This window comes from Thermobia domestica, chromosome 12 (genome assembly GCF_964235325.1).
Source record: "Thermobia domestica chromosome 12, izTheDome1.hap1.1, whole genome shotgun sequence".
In the NCBI taxonomy this organism is placed as follows: domain Eukaryota; kingdom Metazoa; phylum Arthropoda; class Insecta; order Zygentoma; family Lepismatidae; genus Thermobia; species Thermobia domestica.
Genome location: NC_137465.1, coordinates 26,795,767 through 26,819,174, shown reverse-complemented (window position 1 = coordinate 26,819,174; position 23,408 = coordinate 26,795,767). Strand labels below are relative to the sequence as shown.

The window sequence follows — 23,408 nt, the reverse complement described above, 5'->3', positions numbered from 1 at the left end:
TATCCCGTTCCTCTTGTACTGTCAAAGTTGAATGATAAAAATTATCCCAGGCCCGAACCTCATGTATGTTGAAAATTTGATGGAGATTGGTTGGGTGATTCAAGAGTTAAGTTTTATTTATTTTTATATATAAATTCCTCCCCTAGGTTCTGCAGTCAAAGTGAAAATATAAAAAGCTTTCCAGGCCCGAACCTTATCTATGTTTAAAATTTGATCCAGATCAGTCGGGTGGTTCTACACTTATTAAGTTTTATTTATTTTTAAATCTCTCTCCCTTTCCCTTACTCTTCTGCCCCTAAGTTCTACCGTCAAAGTGATATAGTATAAGAACCACTCTGGTTCCGAATCTCATCTATGTTGAAAATTTGATTAAGATCGATCAGGTGGTTCAATACTTATTAACTTACAAAAATAGTCACTTTTATTTTTAAATGAGGGAGGTGCAAGTAAATACGCCATGTTAAGTGTGTTTGATTTTTTATGGCTCTAATTTTCATGAAAGACAAAGAACAAGACATGTGCCGAGAAGAATTTTATGCGTGTAGAAAAATGTGGCAATGATATGACTCACTTCTATTTTGTACCTAAGGTAAAAGAAAAAAAAGTGTTACAAAGTGGCGTATTTACCAACACGTGCAGGTAATTACGCCAAATCTAGGATGCTACTAGAAACCTGTTATAAATTTTGCAACTACTTACGTGGTCTGTATTATACGAACTCAAATATTACTACACAATAGAGGTCTGCACGGGCTCGGACCGAGCTCGGGCCTACAAAGCATATATGTCTTCTGACCCCGGCCGGGCTCAGGCCGTATTTTTAAATATACAATAGAATTTCTCGGGCCTTTTCGGGCCTAAGTTTGTAAATATACTGTACAAAGATATATATATATATATATATATATATATATATATATATATATATATATATATATATATATATATATATATATATATATTACACCGTTCTTTCTGGAGAACTTTTAAAGTACAACTGCAAAATTAAACCTTTAATTGCTATAAATACAATTTTGCATTAATTATTAAGTTTCTGTAATTCGAGCTTATTTCGGGTTCATTTGATTATTACACGAGCTCGGGCCGGGCTCGGGCCTAAATGCTAAAACATATTTCGGACTGGGGTCGGGCCTCAAATTGTAAATTCACAGGCCGGGCCGGGCCCAGGGTAAAAGTTCCGGCTCGTGTAGACCTCTACTACACAACAAGGTTGAAGCAAAAAATAGAATAACCAAAGTGCAAGATGAAGATAAAATGATAAAATGTAAAAACGATAATTTCCAAAGTTGAAATGAAGTTCCAAACTGAAAAGTTTTAGTCCGTAAGAAGATAAACAGTGTCACTGTACTGTGACTTAAAAAGAACTACACCGATATTACATGAACAAGTGGGATAAATGAAAACATCTTTGTCTTCTACAGTGAGTCCTGCATAAGCAATGGCGTACAAGTATTTCGCTGCATCATGCTTGGTATTGATTTAGTAGCCAAGGAATCGCAAATACTGAAGATACACTTACAAAACGAAGTGTTCCTAGACGGACACGAAATAAAGTGTATACATTGCTGTAAAAAATCGGCAATGTTCTGAGTCAGCACGGCACTAATAACGGATTCTTACCTCTGTTGAAATAATAACATCCTTCCACGGAACCTTCCCGAAGCAAACAACACTGCACAGCGAGGCGGTCTCAGCACTTTCTCCCGGAGTATTCGTCAAATCGGACTGGTACATATTGGAGGGGCATGCTAGCGGATTTCGTCAGAAACGTCCCAGCAGTAAACACTTGGCGTATTTAGCTGCACTGGCGTATATGCCTGCAGTTACCTTATATTGATTTCCCCTCCTCCCCGAACCCTACTTCCTCCGTTAAAGTAAAATGACAAAATTATCTCAGACACGAACATCATCTATGTTAAAAATTTGATCGAGATTGGTCGTTTGGTTCAAAAGTTATTAAGTTTTATTTACTTCTTATAATTTCCCCTCCTCCGCCTTTCTCAAGTTCTACCGTCAAAATGAAATGATAAAAACACTCCCAGGTCCCAACCTCATACATGTTGAAAATTTGATCGAGATCGGTCAGTGGTTCAAGAGATTAATAGTCACAAACATAGTCACTTTCAATTTTATAATATAGAATACAGATAATCCGGAAATACGTATAATAGAATATCCGGTGCATACTGTGCTATCTATGGGTTCATGAGTATGGAATTTTCCTTTTCTTTTAAGTGTACACTCCGCATAAAAAAAAATTGCGACAAAAGCCGTGCAGTTAGGCCACACAATATACACCTTCTTATCCCAAAATCATGTCAGGTAAAGAGACCTCCTCTCTCTCTTCCTTTCTTCTCTCCCATATTAAAATTAGCTAACAACATAAGCGCAATTCTAATTTCAAACTACACAAGTATTAGTTTCGATAAAATGAAATAACAAAACCGAGACGAAACAAGATTCATAGGTTGATGTAGAGAAAAACTGAAACAACACAATGAAAAACTGAAACCAATGAATGCCTATTACACAGAGATTCAGAAATGAAACAGAGAGAGAGAGAGAGAGAGAGAAGAGAGAAGAAGAAAAAGAAAAGGGAGAATATATAAAACTGTCGAATTGAAACGTAGTAAGAAAACAGCCTAACATTATAAAGTTCCGTTTCAAGAAATCCAACAGTAATATAGAAATAACGTTTGTTTTCACATATTTTTCAGAACTATTCGAATATATAAACGATGCTTTAAACAGTCATTATGTCACTTTCATAATGGATAGCATACTCAATTTCAAGTTAAACTGCAGATCTCCGAGACACATCTAGGATAATGTCAAAACTTGCTTTTTTCCGCGTGGTTCGATTGCAAATTCAGCAGTGTTCATTAGACGTACTGATCCAAAATACATTCTAATATACCCAGTCATATTCTCTATTTCAGACTACTAATGCATACTGAATCAAAAATAATAATAATAATAAACGAAACGAAAAGAAAGAGAAAGAAAGAAAGAGAAAATTGAAGAGTTCTCTTTTACTCCTAAATTTCTATCAGAAATACCCTATATTAAAAGTCGTAATGAAAAATTACAAATGTTCGAAAGGAAAAGTTTATGTTCCTCATAGATGTAGCATGTTTCAAATTTCAACGTGAATAAAACACATTGAATTATAAGATGGGAACAAGTGTCGAACTAGTATAAATAAAATTTTGTTTTCAAATAACAATTTCAGAGGTTACCATTTTCTAGTCTTTCCGAAGATTTATCTGTTCCAAACATCAAGCATTGATTTCATCTCTTCCGGATATAACGTAATTTGCACAGATAGAATGAACACATTAAGAGCTCAAACGGATCATCGTGTCAGTCGAATGATGTTGGTTGGGTTATAGACCATCACTGGGTCGAGGATTCAAATCCGTAGGGCCCCGGTAATTCGACTCAGACTCTGTAACCCAGAGGATAAAAAAAGAGATTTTACTTGCGTTTAAACAGTATTTCTGTCAGAAAATGTTATCCCCAGAGCATGAAAAACATGACACCGTAGTTCCCAGTTAATTAGATTCTACCGACCAGGTATATCGGGCTCTTGCTCCGTTTTAACTTTGGAACATGAAGTGCGTGTGTGTGTGTGAGAGAGAGAGAGGAGAAGAAGTGAAATATGCAAAAACAGGATAGGAAAACGTCAAGAAGGACAGAGAGGGGGGCACAAATATAAATACGAAACATATTTATCATTGCAGTGTATGATAGAGAACGCACACACTGTTTACTCGAAATATTACCAGTGATGCCTTGTAAGTTCTCCATCAGAAGATGAATCTCTGTTTCTAGCTATTATTTTATGCGAAAGATCATACTACCTGATGGGGAATCGAACCTAGATTTTCCATTTGGAAATCTAGCGCGTTACCACTACACCACTGATTGCTTTAGCCAAACTTTGTTTAACAAATGGTGTAGTGTTTCTTTCTGAGAACAATAACATGAAAAGTGTATACTGCAGATCAATGATGTCTTTGGAATGTCCTGGTACTTCCCTTGCCGTCTCCCAACTAACATTCGTAAATCGTTTCTGTCATGGTAGAGGTGCTTGCTTCCACATTCTTATTTATTGCTTGTTCAGTATGAAAAGTCGATTCTTCACAATCACTTTGTAAAAATTAGCTTTGGTGTGAATAGGATTTGAACCTATGTTAGCTAGCTGTATTATTCATAAGGCTATTACGTTACCCCTACACCATCATGCCAGCTGAAATTACAAGTCAAATACTACAAACTTTAGCCCTGATCTTTGTAACGAACTAAAGTGCACAACGAAATTCATTTATTCGACGGCCTAGAGAGAAATTAGTGCAGACTAATAAAGGAAAAACATACAATCAAGGAAAAAATAGAGAAATAAAACATATTTTGGAGTAATTTCGCCGTGCAAGTTCAAAAGTGCGTGAATAATAATAATAATAATAGTGTTTGAAATAGGTTTATTGGAAGCAAACAGCATTACAGCCACAAGGACCCTAAATGTTTTTACAATCATAGGGCGCATTGAAATAGAATTAACAACATGCAACTGTTCATACAAAAATAGGTGAAATGGATAAAATATTAGTTCAGAAAAATAACATAAAAGCATGAACATCTGTTACAAACTGGGAAATACAAAAATAGCAATATTTAAAAAAATAAGCATAATTAACATGCATATTGAAAATGTATACCATATAGAATAAGTATACAGTATAAAATACAAAAATAGATTATTATTTACCATGTAGTTGTAACAGTTTACAAAATATTAAAAGAAAACCAAGTTCAGAAAGACACTATGTAGCTGCTATTACAAATTGAAAATAAATATTTCTAAGTTAAAGAAATCAAGTTAAATACACTGATTCATAATGCTAGTAACAATGACGAAAATAAAATAAGCATAGAAAAAAATGAAAATTACATATGACAGAAATAAAAAATCCATGACCAAGATAAAAAAGTACAGTATTCATAGTAAAGAAGGAATTAAGCATAGAAGAAAAGAAAACATGATAGAAAAATAAAAGACGAGAGAATAAAAACCTAACAAAACTCAAAAGGATCTTTCAAATGGCACCTTTCAAACTTTACAAAAATGACAATAAAAATACAATAAAAATAAGAACACACATGTGTATCTGTACAGAATTAAAAAGGTTCTTACAATTTGATTTTAAAAAAATACAATATATATATAACAAATCCATACAGTATTTAGTGAAAATACAAAACAAAATTAAGACAATCAGTTGCAAACCTAAAAATACGGAGACATTTCATACTTTATTTTAAAAATTTTAAAAAATAATTCACGCACGTTCTTGAAACTCTTATAAAACAAATCAAGAACCGGATAAAAGTTATTAGCTGTTTCTATACTTTTATATATTGAAGACCTAATTGGATATTTACTAATAAACGGAACAAATTTCCTAATGTTTCTGTGAGTAAATTTTAAAGAGAAAAAGTTCTCCAGAACAAAATCTCCATGCAGAATTACATTTAAAAAATTCAATTCAAAAGCCGACGCCTGTCAGACAGAAGGATAAGATTAAGATCCACCCTTATGTCTAACAAGCTCGCCTCTTCTATTTTTTTAAAGTTCAATTTTAACCAGGCTAGGAATGAATTTTGAACTGATTCAATCCAAAGAACTAAAATATTTTGCCTCAATATTCCAAATTACCGTACAATATTCAAGATGAGGCCTAACATTGCACATATAGAGAATTTTACAGGTGTTAATATTAGTAAAGTTTCGACATAACAAAATCGTCACAACAACCGACATAACATCGACAACACAATCGACATAACATGTTTCGTCACAACAAAATCTTGCAGATCTCATCAGCAGAAGAGTAAGCTCTACACTTTTACAGCATTCCAAATTATGGTGGCATGGACCTGAATGGTTAAGGGATTCAATGTCATGGCATAATGAAGATTCGTCGATGGAAATAGGGATTCCAGAGGAGTGGATAACGTCCAAGACTGTATTGGTGAATATTAATAATATAACGAACTTTATGGAAAGGTTTTCCACCTTAGGAAAGCTGCTTAGAGTTGTTGCGTATTGTCAAAGATTCATTTACAATGTGACACATAAATCTACAAGAAGGAATCATGCATTATCAGCTTATGAGCTAAAGACAGCCTTACAAACGTGTGTTCGTATTGTTCAACGTACTTGTTACAATGAAGAAATTCAAGATATGTCATCAGGATGTTCCGTATCCAAAAACAGTTCATTGAGAGATCTACATCCATTCATTGACAATCAAGGTCTTTTGCGAGTAGGAGGAAGACTTGAACATTCTAATTTATCCTATAGCAATAAACACCAATTGATCCTCCCTCCTGATCATCATTTAACTAGACTTATCATTACAGCAGAACATTTGCGTTTATTGCATGCTGGACCACAATTACTTTTAGCATCTCTTCGAGAAGAATATTGGATTCCACGTGCTAGACAAGTTATCAAAGCAGTGCTACACAGATGTTTGTCGTGTTTCAAACTGAAGGCTGTAACGTCAGAACAATTGATGGGTCAACTTCCACAACCTAGAGTGACTCCTTCACGTCCATTTTGTAACACCGGAGTTGATAATGCTGGTCCTGTGATCTTGAAGAGTGCACCTAGAAGTCGTATCAGATGCAAGGCATACATAGCCATATTTATTTGCTTAGCAGTTAAAGCTATTCACTTGGAATTAGTAACTGATCTAACCGCATCAGCATTCATAATAGCACTTAGAAGATTTATATCTCGAAGAGGAAGGTGTTCCCATATTTTCAGTGATAATGGATCCAATTTTGTCAGGGCAAATAATGAGTTGAATTCATTATACAAGTTATTCACTTCAGAAGGATTTCAAGATTATATTAGTGAATTTGCTGCCTCAGAAGCCATCACATGGCATTTTGTTCCTCCGAGGTCTCCACATTTCGGTGGTCTCTGGGAAAGTGCCGTCAAATCAATGAAATATCATCTAAGGCGAGTGATTGGAAATACTGCACTCACATATGAGGAATTAAGTACCTTATTGACCCAGATAGAAGCATATCTCAACTCGCGACCTATCACCATTTTGTCGAGTGATCCTATAGACCCTAGCTATCTCAGTCCTGGCCATTTTCTTATTCGTTCACCTTTAATGAGTTTGCCTGAACCTGATATAACCGATATTAAGGAAACTTATCTCTCTAAGTGGCAACGTATCCAACAGATGCAACAATACATATGGACTATCTCCATGGACTGCAACAACGCACCAAATACTATAGTGTTAGTGAAAGAAGACAATCTTTCCCCTTTATCCTGGCAGTTGGGAGTAGTCGACGAGGTGTACAAGGGGCAAGACGAGCTTGTAAGAGTAGTGAAAATCAGAACAAAATCTGGGACTTACAAACGTTCAATAACCAAATTGGTTCCTTTTTGTTAATATATTGTATGAATTCATTGTGTTACATTCCTTAAATGTTGATTGTGTCCAATCAAGAGGGGGAGTATGGTAGGAATGTCTTTTAGTTGTAACTAGTTTAGAATTCGAAGATTAGCAACACTGACAAAAAAAGAAGAAGAAGTATGAGTAAAGGATATAGTTGGTTGGATGTACACATAGATATTTAACATTTATAAAGTGTTTTTGGTACACTTTAAGGTTTAGAATATTCTGCAACATCTAGTTTTGTTCCAGCTTTTATCTTGTGGATTTATATAGTTCATAACACATGTAGTAGTATCTTTCACCATTAAAATCGTTGGCATAAAACTCAGTCAGCACGTTTCATGTGGTATCAACACCTGCGTGACAAAAGTGTGTAAGGGAAGAAGAAAACACACAATATACAGTCCCAATACCTACCTTTATTTGACAAAACTTACCATAGTTGAAAATGACCAAATGTATGTGGCGAGAAGACAAATGAGTTTCTGGTGGATCAAGAGCATCAGTAAGGCGTGTGGTCACCCCGCGCGGCTTCACAGGCTGCACAACGTCGTTCTATGCTTCCGATCACTTTGTTGATGAGGTCCATCGGTATCCTTGGCCACTCCACCCGAAGGGCAGTACACAGGTGCGGAATCGTTCGTGGTGAGGGCTTTCGGGCTGCAATCCGCCTTCCCAATGCATCCTAGACATGTTCTATTGGATTCATGTCTGGAGGTCGTGTAGGCTACATCATGCGTAGAATATCTTCCTCCTCCAAAAAAATCATCCACCACATCTGCCCGATGACAAAGTGCGTTATCATTCATGAATATAAATAATGGTCCAACTACACCCCGAAACAGTTTCACATACGGTTCCAGCACCTCATCACGGTATCTCTGGCCAGTCAAAGTCCCTCCCTGAAAGACGTGTAGGTCAGTACGGTCATTCAGCATGATGCCCGCCCGAACCATCACCCCACCACCACTAAATTGGTCCCTTTCAATGATGTTCTGTAGGTTGTAGCGCATCCCCTGTTCTCTCCTTATCAGTGTCAGTCGAGAATCTAACTGCAAGCTGAATCGCTATTCATCCGAGAACAGAGCGTGACCCCATTGTTCCATGGTTCAGTGCCTGTATTCTTGGCTCCACCTCAAGCGGGCTCTGCGCTGCATACGAGAGAGAAGGACACACACGTTGGGCGTCTTGCGTAAAGACCAACCTCATGCATTCGCCGGTACTTCGCTTGTATTGAAACACGTGCTCCTGTAGCACCTGCAAGCTCTGATGACAGTTGCTGTGAAGACATCGACCGATTCCGACGTGCTCTTACCGACAGATGCCGGTCCTGTCGAAGGGTTGTGTCTCTTAGGCGACCCGGAATTGGTGCACGTGCGATGTTGCCGGTGGTTTGATACCTGTGCCACAGCCGTGAGATCACACTTTGTGGTACATTCAGTGTTCTGGACAGCTCCATTTGTGTTTGCCAAGCTTCCAGCCGTTCGATTATCCTGCCCCGCAAGACAGGGTCTAATGTGGGTCCTCGTGGCATGTTGAAGCCTTCACGACGCACTAACATGTCAATACGTCTGCTTTGCACACGACTGGGCAACCGACTGTGGTATGACCTTCAGTACGCTTTCTTCTGTATGGCAAGGTCAGTTCTGATCCCACTGTTCTATGACGGCTGTATGCCGCTGTTTGTTCCCAGGTTATCCCATTTTGGTAATTATACTATCTTTTTGACACCTATATATATATATATATATATATATATATATATATATATATATATATATATATATATATAGAGAGAGAGAGAGAGAGAGAGAGAGAGAACCGGTTGTTAAAAAATTAGAATAGCACCACTGGACGGACACAAATCTTATTTATTTATTTGTCGTTGTGACATGAGATACTCAGTTAGGCGAAACGAGAATTGGGCCAAACAATGCAAAATCTGTACTTTCTGAAGCAAAAACGTAATTAATTATTTTTTAAATATTAATATTTAAATTAATATTTTTAATTAACATTTTTCTCTTTCTGCTGTCAGCAAACTAGAGAAAAATAGAGTGATGGTTCCCGTTGACTTCCACCCCGCAGTATCTCAGCCGTTAAAGTCAGTCTAACCACGCCTGGGTCTGTTGTCCAAGTTGTTGTGCCAATCACTATCATTTCCGCCAACTTGGGTACTGGAGAAATGCTGCCTTCTCCAAGAATATTCTTCTTCTGGCAACTTCAGTTAGACCAATTCAGGAGGAGTGGCACTTCTGAAAGTGAACTACCGCCGACAAAGCTCAAAATTTAACTGTAGCATGTAATCCTCAACACCCAACACCCTACGTGTCTTCGTAATGACTCATGAAATGCTTCCTTGGGCTATTGTACTGTATGGATCAGAAACATGGACACTGCGTAAAAATGATGTTAAAACGACTGGAAGCTTTCGAAATGTAGGTGTGGAGAAGAATGGAGAGAATTAGTTGGGTCGAGCGGAAAACGAATGAGAGGGTGTTAGAAATTGTGAAGGGGAAAAGAACAATTTTAAATATTATTATGAAGAGGAAGAGAAACTGGTTGGGACATTGGCTAAGAAAGTACTGCATCATGAGGGAATGTTAGAGGGTTTGGTGACAGGAAAGAGAGGTAAGGGGTGAAGGAAAGTACAATTAATGAATGATATCAAAACAGAAAAATCGTACTTGAAAACGAACAGGTTAGCGGAAGATTGTGGAGCATGAATACTGACAGAATCCCTATGATGATGATGATGATAAAATTTTGCGACGGAACGAATATCTATTTAATGAGAAAGTGTTAGCGAAAATAGCGAAAGTAGAGCAGCAGTGAAAATAAATATAAGTTTTGAAACCAGTCAGAGATTATTGGAGTACAATGGAAACTTATAACTGATGCTAGAATATTTATGGTTATAAATAGGAGCCAGAAACAACAGAGAAGCCAAAAACGTTGCAGGAAGCATCAGGTAGAACGCCATGCATTATTGATAAAGATTAAGAACTAAGAACAACTTCAAAGGCTTCACATAACTTTAAGTTTAAAAATTCAAGCTGAAACACTGAAAAAAAAAAAGATGAGAACTGTTTTCTTCAGCTTATAGAAAAAGAACAAGAAAGAGAAAATAGACCCCATTTTGTAGTACGTGGTGGATGGAACGGAAATGCTCTGTGGCAGATTGAGATGGATCATCTTCTAGACCTTGAAGGGAAGACGGTTTGTGAAGATAATGCTCAGTGACTTTTAGAAAAGCATGGAGGTTCGAAAACGCTTTGTGCAAGACATCGTTAATTAGGAAACTCGGCAGAAACAGACGAAACGAGCTTTCTATTGTAGTAGTCGCTGACGGGAAGGAACGTTGGTTCAGGAATGAACTTTTATAATTTATTAATGATAGCGATAGTTCGGTAATTAAAGGCACACTAATGGCGGGAAACCCATTCTGCTAGCTTGTTAGTGAAGTGTTGAATGTTGAATGCGTTCACCGTAATGCATTGAATGATCTCTTACAGGAAATCGAATTTACTAAAGCAGAAGAAAGGGCAGCTTTTTATTAGGCTTCTAAACTATGCTATACACAAGCGTCGGAATTCTTATAGAACCACTTTGTCCGTTCGTCTGTCTGTCGACAAGTATCAGAGCAAAAACAGGAAGATACAGTCGAAAAAATGAAATGAACTCTTTGAAGTTTACGTCCCGCGGTTATGCCGGTCAGGCTAAAGGAGACGGTGAAGATGAGAAATGAATGAATCGAGGTTCGGTTTCTTAACTCAATTCACCGTCACAAGAGTAAGTCTCTCTCCACCGTTAACTCTCTATTCAAACCGGAAGTTGTTCAAATTAGTCATTTCCGGTTTCAACGTTTATCGTAATAGTACAAAAAAGATATGAGATAAACCTAGCGACAGTTTCCCGTAAACGATTCAGTGTCTCAAGGCAACGTACTATCATTATTTCAAACACTCTATTAAAACCGGAACTGGTTCAAATTTAATATTACTTCCGGTTTCAATACTAATTTTCACAGAGCAAAAACAATAAGAGATATCGAGAAACGGTTGTCTGCAATCGATTCTTGTCCCAGGAATAGATTCTATCCTCTTTATTAACCTTGTATTCAAACCAAAAGTGGTTCAAATTATCCATTTCCGGTTTCAACGCTTATCTCCATGTTGCCATGTTGCTAGAACAAAAATAGAGCCAAGCTGTTTTCTGCAATCGATTCAATGTCTCAAGAGAGCATCTCGTCATAACCCGCAACACTATACCCCAAACCGGAAATAGTTGAAATTTACTACTACTTCCGGTTTCAATGCTGATTTTTTTTATAGAGCAAAACTGGTAAGAGATATCGAGATGCGGTTTCTTGCAATCGACTCATTGTCCCAAGTATATAATACAGCCCATAACCCCAAATTTTCAGCAAAACATGAATTTGTAAAAATTATTCAGTTATATTTTCTTTATGGACGAAACATTCATTTCAATTTTATATTGTGAGCATTAAGCTTCTTCGAAGCAGCAACTCTGGCGCCACTTGAATTTGATAAAGTCCAGTGCATTTGTACTTAAAACAAAGGTTTCTTTATTCAGCATTTTAGAAAAGTTTATATTCTCACGCACTTCTAACTTTAGTCTGGCAAAGTGATGGGAAGCAATCTCAATCATTGATCAATTTTTTGATATCTGAAGGAAAACTACCAATCACGTGAATATTCTGACCAATTAGCAAATGACGCTCCAATTTGATTTTGTGCCACAGTATAAGCGGAGTCATACTGGGACTTTCAGAAGGAAAGCATCGTTAATCTCTGTGTCTTACTTGCTAGTGCTAGCATTGCAAAGGTTGGTGGGTGTGTATTGATGGGCACGAGTCGAGCTAAAACTCGACTCGACTAGAATTCGAGTCGAGTTCCGTGTCGAGTAAAAGGATTTTTCTTGAGTCGCGTTCCGAGCCGAGCCAGTGTTTTTGAGGTCAAGTTTCGAGTCGAGTCGAGCTTGATAAATAGCTCGCTCGTTCAGCTCGTTTTAACTCGTTTTGAAATCATGGCCTGATTAGACTGGAAAGCGAAAGCCATGAGAAATGTAAGCAGTAATGTGGAATACTTTTAGTGTTGCTCACGAGAGGAGACACTGCTCTCATGTCGTTTCGTCTCGATAACGAGACAATAGATTTTTATAACGATACAGTCTCAAATGTTATGAGCACCAATATAAGTATATGCTGTAGTTCTTACCATCAAGGCTGAGACCTATACGATCGATTTTTGAGACCAAGCAGAAGCCCAACCCGGATAGTGATGTCAACCGGCTCAGCTTGGTTCAACTGAGCGAACAGCTTGAACCGGCTCGGTTGGAATGAGCCATCGACTCGGCTCAATTGAGACGATGGCTCGAGCCGGCTTGGTTGAGGTAAGCCATCAGGTCGGTTGGACTCTGTTAGGGTGAGTCATCGGCTTAGTTCGGCTCGCTCGGGGCGAGCAGTTTTGAATAGATATGTTTGGCCGGCGCCCTATAACTTTAACAATTTTTGGCTCGAGCCTGAATACTTGCTCCTCCGGAACTCAAAACCCGGAACCTCGTGCGTGATGGCCTGCCTCCTAGACTTCACGACTATTATATCGAGGTCGACAATCAACTCGTTTTCAGTATTCAGATGCAAACAGACTATCTTTCAGCTTTTTTACAGGGCGTTATAATAATAATAATAATAATAATAATAATAATAATAATAATAATAATAATAATAATAATAATAATAATAATAATAATAATAATAATAATAATAATAATAATAATAAGTAGCATTAGTAGTAGTAGTATTGATAATAATTATATTGTCTAAGTATGATACTTGAAGAGAGCACTTGAAACTACAAACAGGATTTGGCTCGTTTTGGTTTCGACTCGATTCGCAACTCGACCCGAATTCGAGCCGAGTTTCGAGTCGAGCTTAAAGATGTTTCGAGCAGAGTCTTTTCAAAGAAAACTCGCTCGAACTCGCTCGTGCCCATCCCTATTGGTGTGTTGGCCTTCTTAATGAGACAAGCACTTGATTGTTTGTATATTTGGGTTATTGGTTTTCAATAGTGAAATTTCTTTGTATTCTTTGGTTTTCATCATAATGGTGACGGTGCACTCATGGAGGCCGTTGGTGTAATAGAGGAAAGTATCAACGAGTAGAGAGTATTACTCACGTTAAACGCCTAGTGAATTAATCTACACAGAAGCAAATCAGCGGAAAAGAAGGAGTATATTCCCCCCTAAAACTTCAATGTTAAAAAAGAACGCTTGACAGTGAAAATAAGTTTTTGAGCATTATCAAATAAAGTTTATTCTTTCTACATAACCAGAGCACGTAAGTACTTAATTTCAAGGGAAAATCTACAATTAATTACAGAAACTTATTTAGATCTAAGTATAAACCCTAACTTATATTAGCAATAACTTGAAAATCAACAATTTGCACAGGAAATTATTTCATATGCTTATTTAGAAAGACAAAACTTACTACTTAGCCATATTATCTGAAAGTAGCACACATCTCACTGTTAAGCATAACAATAATTTCGTTACATTAAAAAGAAAATCTTAAATAAAAATATTCCTCTCGAAATTCCTTTTGCGTTTTGTGAACACTTAATACGAATTTTGTCATATTGTCAAAGTCGAATTTTGTCAAAGTTGTCTAAAGAAAAAAAGGAATAAAACAGTCGCCCCCGGGTGGGCTCGAACCACCAACCTTTCGGTTAACAGCCGAACGCGCTAGCCGATTGCGCCACGAAGGCCTGCGAGAGTTTTATCTTGAGGGAGCGGAAGCGCACGAGATTTGACCACTGCATATGGCATTTAGAAAATGTGAAAAACTAACCTGAAAGAGTGGATTATTAAGAGAATAAGACACAGTATATTTGGTTTCTTTTTTCTTTCTATCTTCTTTCTTTATTTCGTCTCTGATTTTGAAGTAACAGTTCTCCTATAGTGGTTCCGTAAGGTCTCGGTGTTTGTAACATCCTTTATTGCGAGACAAATAAGAGTTAATGATAAACGGCCATATATATAAACGTTTGCAACATTTTTTTCTTTTGCTTTTAAAAATTTGCATTTTTGACACGGTTAGTTTAAACATTCTTCAAAATCTTTTAATTTAAAAATAGACTCAGCTCTCATCAACTAAAAAAAAAATCTAACAAAGTAACATTATTGCTCCGCCTTTGGCAGCATGTTGAGGTAATCCGATTTCGGGTTAAGACTCTAGATTTCATGGCTAGTTTTTGATGTCCTGGTTTGTATGTCAGTAGACTCGTAAGGGATCTATTTTGGCAGGGAGATCTTTGACTAGTGAAAATTCTGGTGTAAGGAGCGTCACTTTTCCGGATATATATATCGGAAGAAAACAATAAAAATGTTTATTATAATGCCTCTGGTTAGGCCCTTCGCATGCTACGCGACTTCGTGTGTCGAAGATGCGCCTCAATTTATCTTTTCAGCAACCAGATACTCAATCCTGAAAGATGACCTCAGGCCCGTAGCCAGCCCGAAAATGCAGGGGGGGCGATGAAAGCTAGAGGGGGCTGATCAAAAAATATAGTTCAACACCATATTATAGTTCATTTGTAAGCCTACTGTGAACATTTTAGAGGGGGCCAGTAAAAATTTAGGGGGGCCGGCCCCCTAGACACCTCTGTATACGGGGCTGGATGAGCTCAATGGAAGCTTTCGATACAGATGCTTTCATTGCAGAAATTCAGGCACAACCTAATAGTATACGGAACTCCAGCAGTCATTCCTATAGCAATAGAATTGAAAAGACGAAAGCATGGGGAAAAGTGTGTTGTGCATTCACAGTAGTTCATGGATATACCATCGAAAGAGAAGAATCGTAACGGTAAGTACATTTTGTTCTTTCTTACGTTTTCCAAAATTCGGTACCAAGCCAATGAACTGTTTGGCGGAAATTGCAACACACAGTAAAACTGCATTGTTTATCGCTTTACTTTACTATTTCAAATTAGACTGTAAAAATAGCACTAATGACCAGATATTCTTAAATATATTTTACATATTCACAAACTGCGATCGCCAGGACCAATATGCAATTTTATAATATTTCGTTATTTTTATATGTTTTGTGTATTTAATATATATACTGTACGAACATATGAAAAATAATGTCTTATAAGCATTAGATATAACGCTGATGCCTCATGGCACTCCATAATGAAATTTATAAGGAGAGGCCGCGAGGCATGAAGGTAATTCCTCTCGTAGTCAGTGGTGGATTTAGCAATATATTGACTAGGCCCCGGATTTAGTCTGCGGTTGAAGGGGAACAGCCATCTTCAGGCTACTGCATTGTCCCCTTGTTCTGGTTTTAAAAAAATGTCACATTCCCGCGACACGTGAAGAAAGATCTAACGTCCGTCGCGTCGCGGGTGTATGTCGAGTATCAGCAATCGACGATACAGCCTGTCGCGCGTCTTCGACATACGAAGTGTCGTAGTCTGTGAAGGGCCTTAAAGTTAACAAGGAAACACGTAATTTATATATCGTTTTTCCACTTTAGAATTTTCACTAGTCAAAGATCCCCTGGCCAAAATAGATCCCTTGCGATTCTACTGACATACAGGTTAGGATATCGAAAACGAGCTAATAAATCTTGGATTCTTCTAACCGAAATCCGATTTTGTGTCTCTAGCAACAACACTGATGCGTCATGATTACTTCATGATGTTGCAAAGGTGCTGTGAAAAAAATAAAGGCAACGTAGAAAGAAACTGGCAAATGCACTTAATTAAATGACAAATTAGTTACAAAATACTTCGTAATGAAGCTTTAGACTACATCAATTAATTTTTTGAAAAAGCTAAATGTACATCGTCAAAAAAAAAAAAAAAAAGTACTAAATCACAAAGGCATCTAAAATCAAGCCCAAAACGAAGAAAAAATCTTCAAAATCTTATATGTTTACAATAGACTATTGATTACGAAATAAAAATTCGATATTCGATATGTCTTTATTTTTTCGATCTTCAGCCAAAGCTTTCCGAAAATTTCCAGCGGGATATCCCTGATAGATGAGGCATAACGTAGCAAAATAGTGACACTGACCCCGAATTTGAACGCCATTTAATCATTGACCCGTATTTGTATCGAAACAAAGCATGTTGCAAACACCAAGATGACATTACAGACAGGGACGTACGGAAGGGGGGGGACACGGGGGTCCGGACCCCCCCCCGAAATTTCGACTTTTTAAAAATTTAGCCTAATTTTAGGGGCAATTTTAGCAATTTTAATATAAAATAGCTTCATATTTAGTTTGAACCCCCCCCGAAATAAATTCCTGGGTACGCTACTGATTACAGAACTACTATACGAGAACTATTACTTCAAAATCAGAGACTAAATAAACAAGAAAGAAAGAAAAGAAACCAAATATACTGCGTCTTAAAAACCCACTTGTTCAGGTTAGTTTTTCGCATTTTCTGTCACATGCAGTAATAAGTTGGTCAAGTCTTCAACACTCAGCTCCCTCAAGAAGAACTCTTGCAGGCCTCCGTGGCGCAATCGGCTAGCGCGTTCGGCTGTTAACCGAAAGGTTGGTGGTTCGAGCCCCCCTGGGGGCGAGTAGTTACTCTTTTTCGACAACTTAATAGCAAAACCCACATTAAATGTTCACAAAACGCAAAAGGAAATTCAACAGGAACGTAAAAGTAAACTTGATAGGAAATATTTCTTTTTTAAATGTAAATTGTTGTTATGCTTAACAGTAAGATGTGTGCTGTTTTCAGATAAGAATAGCTAACCAGTAGGCTTTGTCTTGCTAAGTACGCATGTGAAACAGTTTTCTGTGAACATTCTTGATTTCAATTTTATTGATAATCTAAGTGAGGGTTTTCACTTAAATAAGTCTGTAAAACAACAACAACAACAGCAAATCACATTACTTATAACAAGAATTAATGGTAGCTTTCGAAGCTGATCTAATGATTACCTCTGAGTCTTTGAAATATATGGTACTGGGTTCGATTTCCGGTATAAAAGCATTACGGATGGCCTAATCTTTCTCTCAAGATGGAGGACAGACTGCAAAAATCTTCTTTCAGCGTAGCCTTCATTTCGAACACTAACCGCGACGAAATCATCGACATTAATACTATCTACATGCAGTTAGTCTACAAAATCTTGGACCGGTGTCTCAGTGACAGAGCATTCACTCTGGTGCATGCATGGGGTCCTTGGTTCGTTCTCAGCTCAGTGAGTTTTGCGGTGGACAAACGACGTGTGCGTGGATTTTCTAGGGGCTCTCCCGTTTCCTTCCACTTTCTTCATTCCACCATTTCACTCATTTCTCGTCATCACCGTCTTTTTTTTAGCCTAGCCGGCATAATCGTGGAACGTACCTTAAAGATTTCATTTTTACAAAATCTTGTGGTAATAGCACCCCACGTGTTCCCATAAGATAACGTGAGGTGACATCATAATACTCAGGTCGGCACTCGCACCTATTGAATGAGAATAATTAAATATTCTTCGAAGCAATGGTGTACACCCATAAACTCGTACATCTACAACGGTGAGCTTACACGATATAATATTACCTAGGTATAATGGAAAAAGGAAGTTTGAATCGTGCTGAGAGAGAATATGGTATTATTAGCATAAATCAACAATTTTAATTACATGGATTAATACAGAATAGTTTACAATATTAAGTTTATGTCAAATATTTTAATATTATCTTTCTTTATAGTTGCAGATGTTCGATGTACAGCCACAGAAAACATCCGACGTAGACCACTTGTCCGATAAGTAACCAAATGGAATCCTCTGGCAAGTATCAAGTTAAGCATTTCCAGGTAAGTATAAATTTAGATAGTAAATTAGATTTTACAGTAGGTATTAGGTTAGGATAGATTAAGTATAGCTTATTGAGTGTTCATTCTGTTTATGATGCATGGTGTCCGATTTGCAATCCCTAATGTGTTTATTTGGATTTTAACATGTACAGGTGTCTATCCTTATACAATATTAACTTTTCCTTCTTTTCTATGGTGCATACCTAGATTCATAAGTTAGATTTAAATGCATAACTATAAAGGTAACCAAGAAAGTTCTGTCGCTTTTGCACCCACCACCTTCGAACATCGATATGTCACCTAAGACATACTTGGAAAATCAAAATTAGTCCCCCTCAGCATCGACGACCTTCTGACAACGTTCTGGAAGGCCATGGATTCCATCGCGGTAGAACTTGGTTGGCCATAAAGCGAAAAATGTATCCAATGCATTTTGCACCTCTACTAGGGATATGAACTGGCGTCCTCTAAGGTGATTATCCAAGGAATGGAAAAGGTGATAATCGGACGGTACAATATCCGGGGAGTATGCAGGATGCAATAGTGTTTCCTATCCAAGATGTAGAATGGTGTCCCGGGTCGTCCAGCCATGTGGGGTTCAGCATTGTCTTGTAACAGGAGGAGTCCTTTGCGATTCAGAAGTGCTAGCTCCAGAGTTTTAAGTTTATCTTGAAAACGGCCCAACTCCTGGCAGTACACAATTGCATTGATGCTCTGACCAGCTAGTAGCAGTTTCCGATGCATGATGCCGCGAGCAGTCCACCTAACACAAAGGATGTCCTTCTTCTGGTGCAGTGGTGGTTTCGGCTGTTTTGAAGTAGGTTCATGGGATGTTAACGAATGATGACGGCACCGTGGAGCTTCGTATAGGACCCCTTCTCATCGCATGTCAGCACCCTGTCCAGCAGAGCCGGATTAAGCCATCTGAAGGCCCGGGGCTAGAAAAAATATCCCTTTTAGGATCCTGGCATTTTGGGCTATTTTTTAGACTTTCAGTCAAGCAGCTACTGCATCGTCACTATTTATCCTAGGATCATGGTCCATACCTCGTTCTCTTTAGAATAGAGCTGGCTTTCAAATGGTATCACTTGCGTGCCCATACCATATACCAGAAGCGGGAAAAAATGCCAAAGTGAAAATTTCGGAGGGAAAATTTTTTTCTCGAACTTTGGCCCCCCTTGGACCCCCCTATGTGATCGTAGCCATCTAAAAAAATCTGATAAATAGTACTTGGTATACTGAATGTGTGTGTCAAATTTCAAGTTTCTATCTTGAATAGTAAGGGCGAAAGAATTTGTACCAAAAATTCCCACAATGCCCCAAAGTACCATAAAACACTATGATCTCAGGGAAAAAATTCCCGAGACATCCCTAATTACCCTAGGACTATAATCCGCCAATCATTCTCTTCAGAATAGAACTGTCTTTCAGGCGGTACCATTCACATGTCTCCATCATGTATCTAAGGCGGGAAATTCCTGAAAAAAGGGATTTTTGGGGCAAAATTTCCCTTTTTTCAACTTTTGCCCCTCTGGACCCCCCTGTTTTTACGCAGAAATCGGAAAAAACTTCTGGTAAATACTACTCGGTGGACTGAATGTTTGTGCAAAATTTCAATCTTCTACGTGAAAAAATAGGCCCAACAGAAAAAATTTCCCTACCATGCCCCTATACAGAAGTATATTTGGATAAAAATTCACTGAGACGGCCCTAATTACCCTAGAATAATAATTCGACCGTCGTTCTCTTCAGAATGGAACTGCCTTTTAGACGGTATGACTCACGTGGTCCTATCATGTATGTGAGGCGGGAAAATGACGAAATACGGGATTTTTGTGGTAAAAAATCCCTTTTTTAACCCTTTGCCCTCTGGTTCTTCCCCTGTTTTAGCACTGACATCGGAACAAAAAATCTGGTAAATACTACTCAGTGGACTGAATGTTTGTGCAAAATTTCAATCTTCTACGTAGAAAAATAAGCCCGCCAAAAAATATTGAACATAGGCTTAGAAAATGAGAAAATAAATTTTTGAATTGTGACGTCATCACCTCCTATGTCTGGACGCAGGACGGTCTGAAACCATACGTAATGTCTTCTACAAGGCCTCTGGACTTGAAAAAAAAAACGGACGAAAAAGCTCAAATAGAAGAGAAATAACGCAATGTACCATGAAACACCCGTATGGTACAAATTGTACCATGGGATCCTAAAGGGGATATGTGGCTTCGCCCAATACATTTCTGTGAAAGTACAGTAGGAATATTAAGGAATTATTTTTCTCATTTTTGGTCATTTTTTATCTTATGATGATGATTGTATCTTGCATGATTCTTTTTAGACAGTCAGTTGAAATTTTGATCAGAGTGGAGACCCCGTCAACTTGGAGGTCCGGGACTATAGTCCCCGTAAGCCCCTCTGGCCCTGCTGTCCAGAAAAGTGTCCTTCCTCAGACGAGACAACAAAGAAACACAGGTGTCTGCACACGTTGCTTCTGGCCCGGAGTCAATTCATGTGGGACTCCTCCCTCGACCCAATTTTTAGTGCTTCCCAAGTTGAAGGAGGTGCTGGCGAATGGTTTCTCTACTCACACTGAATTGTAGTCCCAGTTCCTCATATGTCTGGTCACTGTTCGCATCAATTGCTGCCTGAAGATCTTCATTTTGTACATGTTTTGGTCATCCGGCACGTGGTGCGTCTTCGAGTGTTTCGTCACCGTTCTTAAACTTGTTAAACTACCGCTGCACTGTCTGCGTACTCACGATACCCTCACCAAATGCCTGACATATCTTCTACCTCGCTGCAGCGGTATTTGACCAGTTTGAACTCGTACAGCATATATGCCCTTATGATGCTGTGGAGATCCCATGTTCACTGTGTCCTTACGCACGTTCATAGTGTAACTAAACTGCCACAACCAGGAAGTATGTTGAATATGCACACCAACAACTGGCCTTCACCTTATCTCCATTCACATTCAACTCACGGTGTGAGGGGCAATTGAACACCGACCTCAACAAAAAAACAACATAACTTTCTTTGTTATCTTTATACATATTCCTACGATGCTTAAAAGCTCATATATTTAAATATTTCATAACGTTATTAATTATTAATTATAATTAACTTTATCTTGTTTTGCTTCTTTCAGGTGACGTCAGCGGTAGCACACGAAATGTACTACACAAATATCCTAATAATAACTGGATAACCAGCAGCGATGTCTACAAGAGCTATAGCCAGGGGCGGATCCAGGACGGACTTCTGGGGCGGGGGGAAAGGGAGTTGTAATACTGCTACTTAGAGCTACTTTTAAGAGCTCCAAACTGGGATGGGTTTTATTTATATATATAAAATAAGAAAGTCGCCGCGATCGTCCCCCCCCCCTGGATCCACCACTGGCTATAGCTATAAGTATACATCGGCATGACTGAAATAACTCGTACTGACAAGAATAATCTAAAAGGAGACTAGAAATCTAAATTAAATAATTTCTGTATACATTGTGATTGTTGGAATGTGGGAGCTTATTTAAAATTTCATTTCTGGCGTTACAAATTCGATTTGAATCAATAAATATTTTACTTAAGTGATACTACAGCGTGAATAATTAATGTTGTTTTTAAGATGGTAATTTCAGAATAAAATTGTCACTATTTGTCCTTATTTTACAGTAATTTATACAAATACAGTTTTTCTTTTCACCTTGAAATATATGTGATATTTGAAAAACTAACTTTTATTTACTTCTTGTCTTGTGCATAAATCACTTAGCGTAATGGTCATGTGTTCTTATATCTAGTGGTTAATAATAACTACGGTTGCCGCTGTAAAGCTTAATCGACCATATAACTGAAAATGATTTTATGAAAGAACTGTTTTTATGTATTGAATTGATTTCAGTTCACAATTTTCAGTTCATACTGCAGATGAAATGGCACGCCTGTCATTACGTTAGGTGTTCCAACAGCGAATAGTTGTTAAAGTACTAATATTCTGACACTGGATATCATGATATAAAACTATATACAAAATAAAACCATTTCAAAAAAATTGTAAAAATATAATGTTTTAATAAAAATTGAATTCAAAAACTAAATTGATTATGAATTTGTTATCATAGCACCATCTTATCCCTTTTTGCCAAAGATGTAGTTGGTCAAGTAAATCAAGATTTGTGAGTGGGTCAGTGGGTTGTGGGTCAACAGGATGTGACCCACTGCAACCCACCATGACCCACTCAGACCCACCGACCCACTCTGCTTAGTGCATTGTAGACAGCATCTTTTGAACACTGGTGAATTTGTCTACGTTTCACTTTCAAGACCTCGATTTTTCTCCCGTTTTTATTGGTTTCTATTTATTACCTGACAGTATATCTAAGTGAAAAAGAACTTTAGGCACTGTTGAATATTGATATTTGTAATAGTAATTGTTATAATAATAATAATAATAATAATAATAATAATAATAATAATAATAATAATAATAATAATAATAATAATAATAGAATTCAATACTTGGCTTTCGAGAGACATCCTGTGCGTTTTTTGAGGACCTGACTACTGGAAAAAAATACTTTTGAATCACTTGTAATATATGAATTATTATACCTAAGTATAAAAAATTGAATGTACTTGTAGCTATGTGTTCGCGATTATCACGAACAAATGTCAAAGTCAAATGAAATGACTTTTGGCATATAGTAAGGCTAGAATTCCAACGGGTGTTATCATATTTTGAATTCATTAAAATATATATCCTAAGAGGGGGAGTAGGGGTCCGAATTTTTTCGAAAAATTGAGTATCTCACGAGTGGGTCACGGTGGGTAGTGGGTCAGTGGGTTTTGCATGAAGTGTTCATTGGTCCACGCAATATCCGCTTCTTCCTTTATTTTACTTCCTTTCTTTGAAATTAAATTATTTTCTTCTTTTATTCTTATCAAGTGTATACTGATAGAGAAACCATGGTCCAGTTTGACCAATGTTTTTATAGTTCAAAAAATATTTATCTGCAGAGTGTACACTTTGCCTTATA

The 23,408-nt window shown here is 37.6% G+C and overlaps 1 long non-coding RNA gene and 2 other non-coding genes across 3 annotated transcripts in view; 2 read left to right on the top strand and 1 right to left on the bottom strand.

The window, feature by feature from the left end:
* LOC145665690 (uncharacterized) overlaps positions 1-22,402 on the top strand; it is a 99,835-nt gene extending 77,433 nt beyond the window's left edge. The window contains exons 2-3 of the long non-coding RNA XR_014127596.1: positions 18,268-18,373; positions 21,522-22,402. This is a non-coding gene — a long non-coding RNA (uncharacterized LOC145665690). The remainder of the gene's footprint in view (positions 1-18,267; positions 18,374-21,521) is intronic.
* TRNAN-GUU (transfer RNA asparagine (anticodon GUU)) lies at positions 14,226-14,299 on the bottom strand. Its single transcript has one exon. It is a non-coding gene; the product is annotated as a tRNA-Asn (tRNA).
* TRNAN-GUU (transfer RNA asparagine (anticodon GUU)) lies at positions 17,067-17,140 on the top strand. The gene has a single exon. It is a non-coding gene; the product is annotated as a tRNA-Asn (tRNA).
* Positions 22,403-23,408: the final 1,006 nt, after the last annotated feature.